Raw genomic sequence first — 15,641 nt, forward strand, 5'->3', positions numbered from 1 at the left:
GTTTGCTAAGTTCTTTATGGATTTTGGACACTAGTCCTTTATCTGATATGTCGTTTGCAAATATCTTCTCCCATTCTGTCAGTTGTCTTTTGATTTTGTTAACTGTTTCCTTTGCTGTGCAAAAGCTTTTGATCTTGATGAAATCCCAATAGTTCATTTTTGCCCTTGCTTCCCTTGCCTTTGTCAATATTCCCAGGAAGATGTTGCTGCAGCTGAGGTTGAAGAGGTTGCTTCCCGTGTTCTCCTCAAGCATTTTGATGGATTCCTTTCGCACATTGAGGTCCTTCATCCATTTTGAGTCTATTTTCGTGTGTGGTGTGAGGAAATGGTCTAGTTTCATTTTTCTGCATGTGGCTGTCCAATTTTCCCAACACCCTTTGTTGAAGAGATTGTCTTTTTTCCATTGGACATTCTTTCCTGCTTTGTCGAAGATTAGTTGACCATAGAGTTGAGGGTGTATTTCTGGGCTCTCTATTCTGTTCCATTGATCTATGTGTCTGTTTTTGTGCCTGTACCATGCTGTCTTGATGAAGACAGCTTTGTAATAGAGCTTGAAGTCTGGAATTGTGATGCCACCAGCTTTGGCTTTCTTTTTCAATATTCCTTTGCCTATTCGAGGTCTTTTCTGGTTCCATATAAATTTTAGCATTATTTGTTCCATTTCTTTGAAAAAGATGGATGGTACTTTGATAGGAATTGCATTAAATGTATAGATTGCTTTAGGTAGCATAGACATTTTCACAATATTTATTCTTCCAATCCAGGAGCATGGAACATTTTTCCATTTCTTTGTGTCTTCCTCAATTTCTTTCATGAGTACTTTATAGTTTTCTGAGTATAGATTCTGTGCCTTTTTGGTTAGGTTTATTCCTAGGTATCTTATAGTTTTGGGTGCAATTGGATTAACTCCTTAATTTCTCTTTCTTCTGTCTTGTTGGTGTAGAGAAATGCAACTGATTTCTGTGCATTGATTTTATATCCTGACACTTTACTGAATTCATGTATAAGTTCTAGCAGTTTTGGAGTGCAGTCTTTTGGGTTTTCCACATATAGTATCATATAATCTGTAAAGAGTGATAGTTTGACTTCTTCTTTGCTGATTTGGATGCCTTTAATTTCCTTTTGTTGTCTGATTGCTGAGGCTAGGACTTCTAGTACTATGTTAAATAGCAGTGGTGATAATGGACATCCTTACCATGTTCCTGACCTTAGCGGAAAAGCTTTCAGTTTTTCTCCATTGAGAATGATATTTGCGGTGGGTTTTTCATACATGGCTTTGATAATATTGAGGTATGTGTCCTCTATCCCTGCACTTTGAAGAGTTTTGATCAGGAAGGGATGCTGTACTTTGTCAAATGCCTTTTCAGCATCTATTGAGAGTATCACATGGTTCTTGTTCTTTCTTTTATTAATGTGTTGTATCACATTGATTGATTTGCGGATGTTGAACCAATCTTGCAGCTCTGGAATAAATCCCACTTGGTTGTGGTGAATAATACTTTTAATGTACTGTTGGATCCTATTGGCTAGTATTTTGGTGAGAATTTTCACATCTGTGTTCATCAAGGATATTGGTCTGTAGTTCTCTTTTTGGATGGGATCTTTGGTTTTGGGATCAAGGTGATGCTGACCTCATAAAATGAGTTTGGAAGTTTTCCTTCCATTTCTATTTTTTGGAACAGTTTCAGGAGAATAGGAATTAGTTCTTTTGTAAATGTTTGGTAGAATTCCCCTGGGAAGCCATCTGGCCCTGAGCTTTTGTTTGTTTGGAGATTTTTGATGACTGTTTCAATCTCCTTACTGGTTATGGGTCTGTTCAGGTTTTCTATTTCTTTCTGGTTCAATTTTGGTAGTATATATGTCTCTAGGAATGCATCCCTTTCTTCCAGATTGTTAAATTTGTTGGCATAGAGTTGCTCATAATTGTTTGTATTTCTTTGGTGTTAGTTGTGATCTCTCCTCTTTAATTCATGATTTTATTTACTTGGGTCCTTTCTCTTTTCTTTTTGATAAGTCTGGCCAGGGGCTTATCAATCTTATTAATTCTTTCAAAGAACCAGCTCCTAGTTTCATTGATTTGTTCTATTGTTTTTTTGGTTTCTATTTCATTGATTTCTGCTCTGATCTTTTTGATTTCTCTTCTCCTGCTGGGTTTAGGGTCTCTTTCTTGTTCTTTCTCCAACTCCTTTAGGTGTAGGATTAGGTTGTGTACTTGAGACCTTTCTTATTTCTTGAGAAAGGCTTATGCCGCTATATATTTTCCTATCAGGACTGCCTTTCTTGTGTCCCACAGATTTTGAACCGTTGTGTTTTCATTATCATTTGTTTCCATGAATTTTTTTAATTCTTCTTTAATTTCCTGGTTGACCCATTCATTCTTTAGAAGGATGCTGTTTAGTCTTCATGTATTTGGGTTCTTTTCAAATATCCTTTTGTGGTTGAGTTCTAGCTTCAGAGCATTGTGGTCTGAAAATATGCAGGGAGTGATCCCAATCTTTTGATACCGGTTGAGACCTGATTTAGGACCAAGGATGTGATCTATTCTGGAGAATGTTCCATGTGCACTAGAGAAGAATGTGTATTCTGTTGCTTTGGGATTAAATGTTCTGAATATATCTGTGATGTCCATCTGGTCCAGCGTGTCATTTAAGGCCTTTATTTCCTTGTTGATCTTTTGCTTGGATGATCTGTCCATTTCAGTGAGGGGAGTGTTAAAGTCCCCTATTCTTATTGTATTATTGTTGATGTGTTTCTTTGATTTTGTTATTAATTGGTTTATATAGTTGGCTGCTCCCACATTAGGGGCATAGATTTTTTAAAGTGCTAGATCTTCTTGTTGGACACATCCTTTGAGTATGATATATGTCCTTCCTCATCTCTTATTATAGTCTTTGGCTTAAAATCTAATTGACCTGATATAAGGATTGCCACCCCTGCTTTCTTCTGATGTCCATTAGCATGGTAAATTGTTTTCCATCCCCTCACTTTATTTTTTTTAATGTTTTTTAAATTTTTTATTTTTTATAAACATATATTTTTATCTCCAGGGGTACAGGTCTGTGAATCACCAGGTTTACACACTTCACAGCATTCACCAAAGCACAAACCCTCCCCAATGTCCATAATCCCACCCCCTTCTCCCAACCCCCCTCCCCCCAGCAACCCTCAGTTTGTTTTGTGAGATTAAGAGTCACTTATGGTTTGTCTCCCTCCCATTTCCATCTTGTTTCATTGATTCTTCTTCTACCCACTTAAGCCCCCATTTTGCATCACCACTTCTCATATCAGGGAGATCATATGATAGTTATCTTTCTCTGCTTGACTTATTTCACTAAGCATGATACGCTCTAGTTCCATCCACACTGTCGCAAATGGCAAGATTTCATTTCTTTTGATGGCTGCATAGTATTCCATTGTGTATATATACCACATCTTCTTGATCCATTCATCTGTTGATGGACATCTAGGTTCTTTCCATAGTTTGGCTATTATAGACATTGCTGCTATAAATATTCGGGTGCACGTGCCCCTTTGGATCCTTACGTTTGTATCTTTAGGGTAAATACCCAGTAGTGCAATTGCTGGGTCATAGGGCAGTTCTATTTTCAACATTTTGAGGAACCTCCATTCTGTTTTCCAGAGTGGTTGCACCAGCTTGCATTCCCACCAAAAGTGTAGGAGGGTTCCCCTTTCTCCGCATCCTCGCCAGCATCTGACATTTCCTGACTTGTTAATTTTATCCATTCTGACTGGTGTGAGGTGATATCTCATTGTGGTTTTGATTTATATTTCCCTGATGCCAAGTGATATGGAGCACTTTTTCATGTGTCTGTTGGCCATCTGGATGTCTTCTTTGCAGAAATGTCTGTTCATGTCCTCTGCCCATTTCTTGATTGGATTATTTGTTCTTTGGGTGTTGAGTTTGCTAAGTTCTTTATGGATTTTGGACACTAGTCCTTTATCTGATATGTCGTTTGCAAATATCTTCTCCCATTCTGTCAGTTGTCTTTTGATTTTGTTAACTGTTTCCTTTGCTGTGCAAAAGCTTTTGATCTTGATGAAATCCCAATAGTTCATTTTTGCCCTTGCTTCCCTTGCCTTTGTCAATATTCCCAGGAAGATGTTGCTGCAGCTGAGGTTGAAGAGGTTGCTTCCCGTGTTCTCCTCAAGCATTTTGATGGATTCCTTTCGCACATTGAGGTCCTTCATCCATTTTGAGTCTATTTTCGTGTGTGGTGTGAGGAAATGGTCTAGTTTCATTTTTCTGCATGTGGCTGTCCAATTTTCCCAACACCCTTTGTTGAAGAGATTGTCTTTTTTCCATTGGACATTCTTTCCTGCTTTGTCGAAGATTAGTTGACCATAGAGTTGAGGGTGTATTTCTGGGCTCTCTATTCTGTTCCATTGATCTATGTGTCTGTTTTTGTGCCTGTACCATGCTGTCTTGATGAAGACAGCTTTGTAATAGAGCTTGAAGTCTGGAATTGTGATGCCACCAGCTTTGGCTTTCTTTTTCAATATTCCTTTGCCTATTCGAGGTCTTTTCTGGTTCCATATAAATTTTAGCATTATTTGTTCCATTTCTTTGAAAAAGATGGATGGTACTTTGATAGGAATTGCATTAAATGTATAGATTGCTTTAGGTAGCATAGACATTTTCACAATATTTATTCTTCCAATCCAGGAGCATGGAACATTTTTCCATTTCTTTGTGTCTTCCTCAATTTCTTTCATGAGTACTTTATAGTTTTCTGAGTATAGATTCTGTGCCTCTTTGGTTAGGTTTATTCCTAGGTATCTTATGGTTTTGGGTGCAATTGTAAATGGGATTGACTCCTTAATTTCTCTTTTTTCTGTCTTGTTGTTGGTCTGAGAAATGCAACTGATTTCTGTGCATTGATTTTATATCCTGACACTTTTCTGAATTCCTGTACAAGTTCTAGCAGTTTTGGAGTAGAGTCTTTTGGGTTTTCCACATATAGTATCATATCATCTGCGAAGAGTGATAATTTGACTTCTTCTTTGCCGATTTGGATGCCTTTAATTTCCTTTTGTTGTCTGATTGCTGAGGCTAGGTCCTCTAGTACTATGTTGAATAGCATGGTGATAATGGACATCCTTACCATGTTCCTGACCTTAGCGGAAAAGCTTTCAGTTTTTCTCCATTGAGAATGTCATTGCGGTGTGTTTTTCATAGATGGCTTTGATGATATTGAAGTATGTGCCCTCTCTCCCTACACTTTGAAGAGTTTTGATCAGGAAGGGATGTTGTACTTTGTCAAATGCTTTTTCAGCATCTATTGAGAGTATCATATGGTTCTTGTTCTTTCTTTTATTGATGTGTTGTATCACATTGACTGATTTGTGGATGTTGAACCAACCTTGCAGCCCTGGAATAAATCCCACTTGGTCGTGGTGAATAATCCTTTTAATGTACTGTTTGATCCTGTTGGCTAGTATTTTGGTGAGAATTTTTGCATCTGTGTTCATCAAGGATTTTGGTCTGTAGCTCTCTTTTTTGATGGGATCCTTGTCTGGTTTGGGGATCAAGGTGATGATGACCTCATAAAATGAGTTTGGAAGTTTTCCTTCCATTTCTATTTTTTGGAACAGTTTCAGGAGAATAGGAATTAGTTTTTCTTTAAATGTTTGCTAGAATTCCTCCGGGAAGCCGTCTTGCCCTGGGCTTTTGTTTGTTTGGAAATTTTTAATGACTGTTTTAACCTCCTTACTGGTTATGGGTCTTTTCTGGCTTTATATTTCTTCCTGGTTCAGTTGTGGTAGTTTATATGTTTCTAGGAATGCATCCATTTCTTTCAGATTGTCAAATTTGTTGGCGTAGAGTTGCTCATAGTATGTTCTTATAATAGTTTGTATTTCTTTGGTGTTAGTTGTGATCTCTCCTCTTTCATTCATGATTTTATTTATTTGGGTCCTTTCTCTTTTCTTTTTGATAAGTTGGGCCAGGGGTTTATCAATTTTATTAATTCTTTCAAAGAACCAGCTCCTAGTTTCGTTGATTTGTTCTATTGTTTTTTTGGTTTCTATTTCATTGATTTCTGCTCTGATCTTTATTATTTCTCTTCTCCTGCTGGACTTAGGGTTTCTTTCTTGTTCTTTCTCCAGCTCCTTTAGGTGTAGGGTTATGTTGTGTACCTGAGACCTTTCTTGTTTCTTGAGAAAGACTTGTACCGCTATATATTTTCCTCTCAGGACTGCCTTTGTTGTGTCCCACAGATTTTGAACCTTTGTATTTTTATTATCATTTGTTTCCATGATTTTTTTCAATTCTTCTTTAATTTCCTGATTGACCCATTCATTCTTTAGAAGGATGCTGTTTAGTCTCCATGTATTTGGGTTCTTTCCAAACTTCCTCTTGTGTTTGAGTTCTAGCTTTAGAGCATTGTGGTCTGAAGATATGCAGGGAATGATCCCAATCTTTTGATACCGGTTGAGTCCTGATTTAGGACCGAGGATGTGATCTATTCTGGAGAATGTTCCATGTGCACTAGAGAAGAATGTGTATTCTGTTGCTTTGGGATTAAATGTTCTGAATATATCTGTGATGTCCATCTGGTCCAGCGTGTCATTTAAGGCCTTTATTTCCTTGTTGATCTTTTGCTTGGATGATCTGTCCATTTCAGTGAGGGGAGTGTTAAAGTCCCCTACTATTATTGCATTATTGTTGATGTGTTTCTTTGATTTTGTTATTAATTGGTTTATATAGTTGGCTGCTCCCACGTTGGGGGCATAGATATTTAAAATTGTTAGATCTTCTTGTTGGACAGACCCTTTGAGTATGATATAGTGTCCTTCCTCATCTTTTATTATAGTCTTTGGCTTAAAATCTAATTGATCTGTTATAAGGATTGCCACTCCTGCTTTCTCCTGATGTTGATTAGCATGGTAAATTCTTTTCCACCCCCTCACTTTAAATTTGGAGGTGTCTTCGGGCTTAAAATGAGTTTCTTGGAGGCAACATATTGATGGGGTTTTTTAAATATTTTATTTATTTATTTGACAGAGAGAGAGAGAGAGATCACAAGTAGGCAGAGAGGCAGGCAGAGAGAGAGAGAAGCAGGGTCCCTGCTGAGCAGAGAGCCCCATGTGGGGCTTGATCCCAGGACCCTGGGATCATGACCTGAGCTGAAGGCAGAAGCTTTAACCCACTGAGCCACCCAGGTGCCCCTTGGTTTTGTTTTTTTATCCATTCTGATACTCTTTGTCTTTTGACAGGTGCATTTCACCCATTAACATTCAGGGTAACTATTGAGAGATATGAATTTAGTGCCATTGTATTGCCTGTAAGGTGACTGTTACTGTCTATGGTCTCTGTTCCTTTCTGATCTACCACTTGTAAGCTCTCTCTTTGCTTAGAGGACCCCTTTCAGTATTTCCTGTAGAGCTGGTTTGGTGTTTGCAAATTCTTTCAGTTTTTGTTTGTCCTGGAAGCTTTTAATCTCTCCTTCTATTTTCAATGATAGCCTAGCTGGATATAGTATTCTTGGCTGCATGTTTTTCTCGTTTAATTCTCTGAAAATATCATGCCAGCTCTTTCTGGCCTGCCAGGTCTCTGTGAATAAGTCAGCTGCCAATCTAATATTTTTACCATTGTATGTTACAGACTTCTTTTCCCGGGCTGCTTTCAGGATTTTCTCTTTGTCACTGAGACTTGTAAATTTTACTATTAGGTGACGGGGTGTGGGCCTATTATTGATTTTGAGGGGCGTTCTATGAACCTCCTGAATTTTGATGCTTGTTGCCTTTGCCATATTGGGGAAATTCTCCCCAATAATACTCTCCAGTATACCTTCTGCTCCCCTCTCTCTTTCTTCTTCTTCTGGAATCCCAATTATTCTAATGTTGTTTCGTCTTATGGTGTCACTTATCTCTCGAATTCTCCCCTCGTGGTCCAGTAGCTGTTTGTCCCTCTTTTGATCAGCTTCTTTATTCTCTGTCATTTGGTCTTCTATATCACTAATTCTTTCTTCTGCCTCATTTATCCTAGCAGTGAGAGCCTCCATATTTGATTGCACCTCATTAATAGCTTTTTTTATTTCAACTTGTTAGATTTTAGTTCTTTTATTTCTCCAGAAAGGGCTTTTATATCTCCCAAGAGGGTTTCTCTAATATCTTCCATGCCTTTTTCGAGCCCGGCTAGAACCTTGAGAATTGTCATTCTGAACTCTAGATCTGACATATTACCAATGTCTGTATTGATTGGGTCCCTAGCCTTCGGTAATGCCTCTTGTTCTTTTTTTTTGTGGTGAATTTTTCCGTCTTGTCATTTTGTCCAGATAAGAGTATATGAAGGAGAAAGTAAAATACTAAAAGGGTGGCAACAACCCCAGGAGAATATGCTTTAACCAAATCAGAAGAGATCCCAAATCGTGAGGTGGGGAGAAAGGGGATAAAAAGAAGTTCAAAAAGGAATAAAGAAAAAGAAAAGAAAAAAAAAGAAAAGAATTAAAAAAAAGAAAATGAATAAAGAAAAATATAAAAAAGTAAAAATATAAATATTAGATAAACTAGTTAAAAAACGTTAAAAAAGAAAAGGGTAAAAGTTACAAAAAAATTTACCAGAAGGCGAGAAATAAAAAATGAAAAAGAAAAAAATTAAATTAACTGCAAGACTAAAAAAAATCACAGGGAGAAAGCCATGAGTTCTGTGCTTAGCTTTCTCCTCCTCTGGACTTCTGCTGCTCTCCTTGGTTTTGAAACTGCACTTCTTGGTAGGTGAACTTGGTCTTGGCTGGATTTCTTGTTGATCTTCTGGGGGAGGGGCCTGGTGTAGTGATTCTCAAGTGTCTTCACCCCAGGCGGGATTGCACCGCCCTTACCAGGGGCCAGGCTGAATAATCAGCTCGGGTTTGCTTTCAGGAGCTTTTGTTCCCTGAATGCTTTCCGTAGAGTTCTGGAGGACGGGAATGAAAATGGCGGCCTCCCAGTCTCCAGCCTGGAGGAGCCGAGAGCTCCGGGCCTTACTCCTCAGTGCGCCCTCAGAGAACAGCGCCCAATTACTCCTGTCTTCGTGGCCTCTGGCCGTGCTCCAAGCTCACCAAGCCTGCGACCGGTTCAAGATAACCCCGAGCTGAGAGTTCACTCTGTCTCTGTAGCCAGCTTCCCCAATATAATACCTGCAAGCTCTGCGACACTCAGACACACCCGATCCTTATGTGACCCTACGGGACCTGAGCCCACGCTGACCCCATGTGGGCTTCACCCCGGTTTAGCCTCTGGAGCGATGTTCCTCAGCGGAACAGACTTTTAAAAGTCCTCATTTTGTGCTCCAGTGCTCCGCCGCTTGCCGGGAGCTGGCCCCTCCCCCTGCACTCTATCTTCACGTCGTTTTGGATTCACTTCTCTGCCAGTCCTACCTTTCAGAAAGTGGTTGATTTTCTGTTTCTAGAATTGCTGTTCTTCTTCTCTTCGATCTCCCGTTGGATTTGTGGGTGTTTGCAATGTTTAGATAAGCTATCTAGCTGATCTCCTGCTAGCTGAAGTAGTCTCAGCCTGCTACTTCTCTGCCATCTTGACTCCCCTCTCTATACCACATATTCTTTATCCATTCATCTGCTGATGGGTATCTGGGCTCTTTCCATAGTTTGGCTATTGTGGATATTGCTGCTATACCCTGGGGAGCATGTGCCTCTTCAAATCACTATGTTTATATCCTTTGGGTAAATACCTAGTAGTGTGGTCACTGGGTCATAAGGTAGTTCTATTTTTAACTTTTTGCAGAACCTCCATACTGTTTTCCAGAGTAACTGCACCAGTTTGCATTCCCACCAACAGTGCAGGAGGGTTCCAATTTTTCCACATCCTCACCAACATCTGTCACTTCCTGACTTGTTAATTTTAGCCATTCTGACTGGTGATCTCACATTGTGTGTGTGTGTGTGTGTGTGTGTGTGTGTTGTGGGAGCCCTTGAGATCTAGTCTCAGCAATTTCAAGTATACAATATAGTATTAACTTACTCATAGTGTTATACATTAGATCTCTAGAACTTATTCATACCACATAACTGAAATTTTGTACCCATCAAACTCCCCATTTCCCCCCACCTACTAACACCTGATAATTACCATTCTACTACCCATTCATATGAGTATGACTTTTATAGTCTACCTATGAGATCAGGCAATGTCTTTCTGTGTCTGGCCTATTTTACTTAGCATAAAGACCTTCAGATTCATCAATGTTGTGAGAGATGGCAAAATTTCTTTTTTAAGGATGACTAAGGGTGACTAATATTCATATATAGATGGATAGATATAGATATAGATATAAATTTTCATTATCTATTGGTCCACCAATGAACACTTAAGTTGTTTGCATGTCTTGGCTACTATATGAATAATACTGCAATAAACATGGGGGTGCAAATATCTCTTTGAGATACTGATTTCATTTCCTTCAGATATGGACCCAGAAATGAGATTCCTGGACCATATGGTAGCTCCATTTTTAATTTTTTTGAGGATTCTCCGTACTGTTTCCATAATGGCTCTACCAATTTACATTTCCACCAACATACAAAGGTTCCCAATTCTGCATAGCTGATCAACATTTATTATCTTTCTTGCTTTTGAGAATAGACATCCTAGCAGGTGTGAGGTTATAATTTATTATAGTTTTGATTTGCATTTTCCTGATGATTAGTGATGTTAACTACTTTTTCACCTTTTGGACCTTTTTATATGTTTTCTTTGGAGAAATGTCTATTTAGGTCTTCTGCCCATTTCTCAATTGGGTTATTTGAGGTTTGTTTTTGTTTTTGTTTTTGTTTTTTTGCTATTGAGTAGTGAGCTTCTTATGTATTTTGGATTTTAACTGCTTAACAAATGAATAGTTTGCAAATACTTTCTCCCTTCCATTGGCTGTTTTTCACTCTGTTGATGGTTTCCTTTTCTGTGCAGATTTTTGGTTTGATGCAATCCCAGTTGTCTCTTTTTGCTTATGTTGCCTGTGCTTTTGATGTTATATCCAAAAAAGTCACATTAATTTTCTGGCTGATTTGCTTGTCTGTAGCTTGCCACAACCAGTATCAAGACCTCAAGTTAGTGGTTTTGCTGGCCTTTCCTGTTAGTTTGTCATTGAGGTTGTTCTTGTTTTCAGCATTACAGCATTGGCTTTTTCCATGCCCATCTCCAATTTAGGACCATTTCTTCCAGCAGCAAAGTTGCTGTTCCTTATGATTTACCTCATCTCTGGAGAATTACCATGGCCTGGAGCTGGAGGTGGGTAAAGGAGCCATTCCAGACTAAAGTGCCGCAAATTTTCATCATTCTTTTTTTTTTTTTTTAATTTCTTTTCAGCGTAACAGTATTCATTGTTTTTGCACCACACCCCGTGCTCCATGCAATCCGTGCCCTCTCTAATACCCACCACCTGGTTCCCCCAACCTCCTACCCCCCACCCCTTCAAAACCCTCAGATTGTTTTTCAGAGGAGTTGAGGGAAATTGGAAGGGGAGGTGAACCATGAGAGACTATGGACTCTGAAAAACTTTTATCATTCTTATTGAGGTTTAGTGATTCTTCTTGAATAGACTCTTCTCAATTTGTTTTATGCATTTGACTAGTTTACAGATTTCTGTAATCGTAGTTTTTGAAAGTTTTGTCTAGTTTTATTGTTTGTTTGTTTGTGAAGAGGACTTGTCAAGGTCCTCACCCAGAATTTCTGGAAGTCCTGCCATAGATCACTGATTTTTTTTTATCTTTATTCTTTTTTAATATAATCATTGGAAGCTATAAATTTCCATATAGATGTTGCTGTATCTGTAGACCCACACATTTTGATGTGTTACGTTTTGGTTATCACTAAGTTGTAAATATTTCCAATTTCTTCTTTGACTCATGGGTTATTTAGAAGGATGTTTCTTCATATCCAAGTAGTTAAGGATTTTCTAGGTATCTTTTTTTTTTCTTCAAATTTTTATTTAAATTCTAGTTAGTCAACGCATAGGATAATATTGGATTCAGTAGAATTCAGTGATTCATCACTTGTATACAACACACAGTGGTATCGTTTAACTATTTTTTTTTTTTTGTAATTTAATGTTTTGGTCTGTGAACAATCTCTGTTTTCAATTTCTTTTAATTTATTGAGACTTATATTGTGGCACATCATATGGTCCTTTGTGGTGAATGCTTCATGTGTAGTTGAACATAATGTGTATTTTCCTCTTTGGGGATGAAGTGTTTTATAAATATTAATTGAACCATTATTAGTATTTAGTGGTATTCAGGTCTTCTTTATCCTTACTGATTTTCTGTCAGCTTGTTTTATCAATTACTGAAAGAAGTATGTTGACATTTCCGATTCTAATTGTACTTTATCTATTTCTCCTCTCATTTATGTCAGAGTTTGCTTTATGTATATTCAATGTCTGTTTTTAGGTGTATACACAGTTAAGATTGTTATGTCTTTTTGCAGAATTTACTCCTTTATCATTATGTGGTATCCTACTCATCCCAGATATTTTATCTCATTTTGAAGTCTACTTCATCTGATATTAATATAGCTACTCAATCTTTCTTTTGTGTAATGTTTGCATGGCATATTTTTCTCCATTATTTTAACCTATGGCTTTATATTTAAGGTTGTTTTCTTGTAGGGTCATATAGTTTCTCATATAGACATATATAATGGCATTTTATTGTAACAATTTTTAAATTACAATTTTCAGGACATTTGCATGTAATGTAATAACGTGGTTGATGTACTTCTACTTTTTGGCTCTTTGTTTTCAATTTGTTCTATCAATTATTTATCCCTTTTCTTCTTTTTTCCCCTTCTTTTGTGTTGAGAGGGTTTTTTTTAATTGTTTTGCAGTTTATTTCCTTCATTGGTTTATTAGCTTAATTTTTTTTTTGACCATTTACCCTAAGGTTGACAGTATACATCTTTGACTTATCAGTCTGCCTTCAAATATATTATGCTTTCAGGTTCAGGGTAGGAACTTTACAGCAACAAACTTCCATTATCCTCCTCTCAACATTAACATTATTGTTTTCATAGACTATAATTCCAAAATACATTATTATTATTTCTAAACAGTTACAATTTATTTTTAATCTATAAAGCTATAATTTATACTTTTTGATGTACAATTCTTTGAGTTTTGACAAATGCATCAAACTGTACAACCACCACATAATCAGGATACCCCTAAAATTCCTTCATGCAAATCCTTTGTAGATAACTCTGGTCTGCAACCCCAGACCCTGGCAACCACTGGTTTGATTTCTATCTCTGTAGTTAAAAGTTTCAGTAATGTCTTATAAACAGAATCATACAGCATGTAGACTTTTAAGTCTGGCTTCTTTAACTTGAGATTCATCTATGTTTTTCTTTTTTTTAGATTTTTATTTATTTGAGAGAGAGAGAGAAAGAGAGAAACAGATTTAGAGAATGAAAGGAAGGAGGGGCAGAAGGATCATGACAGGAGCGGAAGGCAGACACTTAACCAACTGAGCCACTCAGGCTCCATGTATGCATGTTTTTCTTTAAATCAGTGAGCATATTATAATATTTATCATACCTATTTAAGGCATTTGGCTACTGATTACATTATCTCTAACATCTCTGTGATTATTTCTATTCTACAATTTTCCTCCTGGTAGGAGTAACATTTGCATGGCTGATAATTTTTCATTGGTTATTAGACTATGAGAATTAACATTTTTGAACAATGGACTTTGTTTTTTTTTAAAGAGTTAAAATTTGATAAACTTTTGTATCAGGGTGATTTCTTGAGTTTTTGGTTTTTTTTTTTTAAATTCTGCTAGAGAAAGTCTATATAGCCTTTTCTTTATGGCTAATTTAGTAAAGTATGACTCTTTTTAGGGGCTTCTACTGAATGTACAACATTCATCAGAAGTATTTTTTTACTCTGGTTGGTTAGAATTCACATAGCTCTCAGTTCTGTGTGAGCGCTGGGTAGTTGTTATTTGAGATTTGTGTTGGGGTTTCATCATATACATGTGTGGATTGATGTTTAACCAAAGACTTATGAAGGTCCCTATGTACATTTCTGGAGGGATTTTCCTAATTCTCCCCTGCTCAGTTTTCAATCCCCAAAGGTCTAGCACCTCCCAAGCATCCTCAAATTCAATTCTCTGTCCTGTCAACTCAGAGTGATGTGTTCTATTTGGTATTCTCCCAGCACCAATGTCCAGAAGGTGTCTCCAAGCACAAAATAATTAATAATAATAATAATAATAATAATGCCCACTTTATTTGTTTTCCTTGTTTTAGAGATCACAATCCTTTTCTTTTGTTTTCCAAAGTCTGAAAACTGTCATTGCATATATATTTGCCCAGCTTTTTCATTGTTAATGGTAGGAAGATAATTTCCAATATTAAGGTTTGAGTTTGGATCTCAGATATTTTCTTTTTTCTATACTCATATCTTAGGTAATGTTATCCAGTCTTATTATTTTATACAATATTTCTATCTTGACATATCTCCAAAATTTATTTCTCCAGCCTGGACTTCTCTCAAATCCAGATGCATATAGTCAACTTGAATATTCACTTGAATGTTTAACAGACATCTGAAGTTTCACATATTTAAAACTAAAGTCTTGAGGAGAGGAAGGAAAGTGTGTGAGGAGCTTCCACCAGTCCTGCTGGCTGCCTGTCCTTGGACTCCCTCCAACAGATAAAAACCCTGAGAATAAAGAAGCAGCATAGGGAAAATTCAAACAAGTGGCTGAGGCATATGAAGTGTTATGAGATGCTAAAAAATGGGACATCTAACACAAATACAGCAAAGAAGGATTAAATGAGGGGCATCTGGGTGGCTCAATGGGTTAAGCTTCTGCCTTTGGCTCAGGTCATGACCCCAGGGTCCTGGGGTTGAGCCCTACATCAGGCTCTCTGCTTAGGAGGGCGCCTGCTTTCTCCTCTCTCTGCCTACTTGTGATCTCTGTCTGTCAAATAAATAAATAAAATCTTTAGAAAAAAGAAGGATTAAATGATAAAAGTGAAAGTGGGGCTCATTTTGACAATCTGAGTTTGGCTTCACATTCTGTAACTTAGATGACATCTTCAGGGAATTTTTTGGTGGAAGGGGTCTCTTTTCATTAGACTTCTTCAAAGACCCATTTGAGGACTTTTTTGGGAGTCGAAGAGTTTCTGGTGGAAGCAAGAGCCAGGGACTAGGGTTAGTTATTTTTCTCTGCCTTCAGTGGATTTCTGTCTTCTGAAGAGGGTTTTCTTCTTCTGACACAGAATTTACTTCCTTCTGGTCACCAGGTCATGACCTCACTTCATTCTTTTCCATGGCATTTGGTGGTGGTGGGATGGGCAACTTCAAATGAATATCACTAAATGGTTAATGACAGAAAAATCACTACAAAGACAATTATTGAAGGTGAAGAAAACAGCTAAGTCCTTAATGGTAAATGGTAAGGAGCAGCTGCTACACTTGGATAACAAGAAACTCAATGCACACATGTCTAAGGGTTACAGACGGGAGGGGGTGGGAGGATGGGTGTTGGGTATTATGGAGGGCACCTGCGGTGAAGAGCACTGACTGTTATATGTAACTAATGAATCATTGAACAATGCATCAAAAACTAAAGATGTACTATATGTTTGCTAATTGAACTTAATTTAAAAAGTCAATGCAT

The 15,641-nt window shown here is 37.5% G+C and overlaps 1 pseudogene; it reads left to right on the top strand.

Moving 5' to 3' along the window:
- Window positions 1-15,347, top strand: part of LOC131821105 (dnaJ homolog subfamily B member 6-like) — a 30,254-nt pseudogene extending 14,907 nt beyond the window's left edge.
- Window positions 15,348-15,641: the final 294 nt, after the last annotated feature.

Source organism: Mustela lutreola, chromosome X, assembly GCF_030435805.1.
Source record: "Mustela lutreola isolate mMusLut2 chromosome X, mMusLut2.pri, whole genome shotgun sequence".
NCBI classification, from domain to species: Eukaryota; Metazoa; Chordata; class Mammalia; order Carnivora; family Mustelidae; genus Mustela; species Mustela lutreola.